A 4,234-nucleotide genomic window follows, 5' to 3' on the forward strand; every position below is an offset into this window, starting at 1 on the left:
TTAATAGAAAATATTTTAGTTAAAAAGAGAGAAAAGGAGAAAGGTCAGACATAAAAAATACTAAAGAGTAATAGTAAGGTACATACACAGAGATGAAGATATGAGATAGAGATTCAAATAGATCTGCATTAACTAACACCACAGTGTTATTTGCCTAATCCAATGTTTTTTTTTTAATTTTTAAAAATTATTTTTTATTGATTTCATAGAAGAAGGGGGAAAGAGAGAGAGAGAAACACCAATGATGAGAAAGAATCATTGATAGGCTACCTCCATGCCCTCTACTGGGGATTGAGCGCACGACCCGGCATGCCCTGACCAGGTATCAACCATGACCTTTTTTAAAAATATGTTTTTATTGATTTCATGAGGAAGGGAGAGGGGAGATAGAGATAGAAACATCAATAATAAGAGAGAACCATTGATTGGCTGCCTTCCTCAGGCCCCCTACTGGGGATCGAACTGGCAACCCCAGGCATGTTTCCCTTGGCTGGAATCAAACTCGGGACCCTTCAGTCCATAGGCTAACGCTCTATCCACTGAGGCAAATCAGCAAGGGCATCAGCCATTACCTTTGAGGGTTAAAGCTCTTGGTAGCATCAGAGTTCAGTCAGGAAGGAGCTCAAAGAATAATCCACTTCATTCTAAGGGTGCAAAGGATTTCTCTGGGTAAATTGAGGTTAGCTGAATTATGAAGAGGTAAGTTTTTCTTGAGGGTTGAATGAATAAAACCATTGGGCATTGTCTAAAGGAGTGAAGTTTCTACCTTAGACAAGTGAGTAAAGCTTCCTGGATCAATTGTATTGTAAGTGGTTAAAATAAACGCCCTTTGGGGTCAGAACTTTAATTTTATCAATATATATATATATTGATTTTTCAGAGAGGAATGGAGAGGGAAAGAGAAACATGAATGATAAGAGAGAGTCACTGATCAGCTGCCTCCTGCACACCTCACACTGGGGATTGAGCTGGCAACCTGGGCTTGTGCCTTGACCGGGAATCAAACCATGACCTCCTGGTTTGTAGGTTGATGCTCAAACACTGAGCCACACAGGCTGGGCCTTTGTCAAATGTTATATTTAAATCATTTAAGTAATTATTCTAATTCATACTTCCCTCAAACATTTCATCTTATAAGATGAACACAAATATTAACATTGATTTTCATGTCTTTTAGGCTATTTAGGATATATTTCTTAGTCATCTTCAAGTAAAATTTTATTTTTCTCATTTTCATTGTTTTCATACATTTTCTCTGTTCTTTACTACTTCCTCAGTCATTGGTCCTTGACACAAAAAGTTTGTGTCTAAAGGATGTGATTAGGATACATATAAGTTATGGGGTGGGGCAGCAGTTCAGAGCAGGGTCTGGAGAAATGGTAAGAGTTTATTTGGGGTTGATTGACCATGATAGACATCATAAATTTAAAGCAGAAACATATCTACATTTGTGGGGGTTGAGAAAATAGTGGTTAACTGTATTTTTATTCTTATTCACATAGTTATTTTATTAGGAATTCAAAGCAAATGTTCTTTCCTTAGTCTTCATGATACTCTCTGATTTAGGAAGTGGAAAAATATTAAAATATCTCCAAAGCTGGGTTCTAGAGAACCAGTGGGAGGTGGTATGGGAACTGACCCACTTAATTTGTTTTCATTTGTTCAACAGGCATATTTTTAAAGTAACTGGTATGACTTAACACTGTGCCCTGAGTGTATTTTTTAAAGACATTATTTTTCACTTAGAAGATTTACTTTGTATAAAGGAAGTTCTTTCAGCTAAAGCCTTTAATTTTGACTATCATCTGTAAAATAGAGCTAATAATTTTTAGCCATACATAATGGTTTGCATCATTATTACCAAACTAAAAACTGGAAATGTATGTGCACCATAACCAATGTATCAGGCAAATATTAAACAGACATTTCCCCCTTGGATTAGGTTAGAAATTTTCCTTCTTTTCCAGATTCTACAAATAGTTTTTCCCTGAAGAAAAACATACTATTTCAATAATTGTCTTTATTAGCATATTATAAGAATTCACTATCTGATAAGTACAGTCTGACTCATAAGAAAACAAGAATTTCTTGATTTATATTATATCTTTTGAAATTATTACTTCTTGCTCTGATTTTCTGTCTGTAAAATAGATATAAGCTATCGCTACCTCACATGTCTGTTGTGAGGATTTGAATTAAAACTGTGTTAAGCTCTTATTATTATTGATAAAAAAGCAGTCACATAAAGAAAACTATATGTATTCTACTAGTATAGTTGAATCTAGTAACTTAAATATTCCAACCCATACATTCTAGAACATCTTAGAAGCAGTCATGTACTATTCAACACTCAATAATTAACTAACAATATTCCTGTTTTTACTTTTTACAAATATTCCAGTATTCTTTTTCTACGATAGCTTAATCATTAATATTTTTCTTTAGATTTTACCAAGAAGGATATTAGTCCTTTTTCATTTTGGGAAATAAACATCAATTTCAGCTTTATTGAAAGTTTTTCCAAACATATTGTTTATACCTAGGAAAAGAAGAAGAGCAATGGTAAAATATTTTCATTTTTTTGATCTAAGTAATCTAAAAGGTAGATGGGGACAAGAAATGGAGTGGTAATTATAACAATAATTCATTATGTTCTATTAAAATGGTATTGGAAAGACTTCATTTAAAACAGAAGGAAACACATATAAATCATGGAAAAAGAACCTGAAAATGTATAATTCCACTAATGTTGATTTGCACAGGCATATATAGTCTTGATGTAATTGAAATCATTGATAAGTACCGATTTTTTGTAGTAATTGAAGTTTTCATAATATAATCTGTGACTTGGTATATTTTAAACTAAGGGTAGTTCTGTGGCATTTTATTATATTTAACTTTTCCATGTCTAGAGTAAAATCTGTAAATGAGTATTCTATGCTGTACTTCTGTGTTTGTATGGCTGGACTTTTTGAAAACAGGTGAGATTACACAGCCCCAAACCTGGATGTCTTAAATACAAGGAATCACACACTATGATTGGTGTCAAGACCTTGAAGAATCCACTGTGCTTCAGGATGTCTCTGTGCACTTGATTACTTAGTAGAAATTGCCTCAGTGCAGTTGACATAAACTGTCATCAACTCTTCTATTTTGTGCCAAATAAAACCATCAGATATCAACTTAAATACTTTCACAGAAACTTGGATGTCAAACATTTATACAAGAAACAAGGCCCACGGAAGAAATTCTCAAATACAAGTAACACAGCAAGATACAGGAACCTGAAATCAATAATACATTGTATGTTCTGTGAGTTTGCTTCAGAAACATTCTTTTTTTTCTTATAATTTTTTTTATTGTTTGAAGCATTACAAATAATAGTACATATGTCTCCCTTTTCCCCCCTTAACCACCCTTTTTCCCCCCTTAACCTCCCCCCTTTTTTCTCCTGTACCCCTCCCCCCCGAATATGCCTTCACCTGCTCCCCCTCCCCGTGCTTTGTGTTCATTGGTTATGTTTACATGCATGCATACAAGTCTTTCGGTTGATCTCTTACAGCCCTCCCCCCAACCTCCCTGCCCTTCCTGCTATAGTTGGACAGTCTGTTCAATGAAGAAAAACAGTGGGTTTGATGTATCTTATGAAAAATAAATTAATGTGACTTGATCATAAACATCTTTTATTATCTCAGCTTATAAAATGTGTTCTTATTTATAATAGTACCTACTAAATACCTTCCTAGTGCCAAGGTAAGTGGTCTATGCCAGGTAACATTTTGGATGTGTGATGCAAAAGTGTATCAGTGAGCCCAGTTCTTAGCAACAACAATCCATCCACCATTTCTGGAAAGAAAGGTAATATCTACACTTTCCCTAGAAGTGTAGAAACTACCTTTGCTTTTTTCTTTCTTTCCTATTTGCTCCCTACTGCTTCTCCTCCAGTAACAATCATATAAAACAGTGGTTCTCAACCAGGATGTATTAGGGTTCTTCAGAGAACCCAACAGGATGCAAGTGAGTGAATGTGTATGTGTGTGAATACCCCATGATCCAGTCAAGTTGACACATGAGAGATTGATTGATTATAAGGAATTGGATCGCCAAAAAATGAAGGCTGAGAAGTCCTAAGATCTACATTTGGCAAGCTGGAAACTCAAGAAAGTTGATGGTGTACTTGCAGTTCAAAGGCCAGCAGCCCCACAAAGGCAGGGAAAAAACCAACATCCCAGCT

Source organism: Pipistrellus kuhlii, unplaced genomic scaffold (assembly GCF_014108245.1).
Source record: "Pipistrellus kuhlii isolate mPipKuh1 unplaced genomic scaffold, mPipKuh1.p scaffold_m20_p_1, whole genome shotgun sequence".
NCBI lineage: Eukaryota > Metazoa > Chordata > Mammalia > Chiroptera > Vespertilionidae > Pipistrellus > Pipistrellus kuhlii.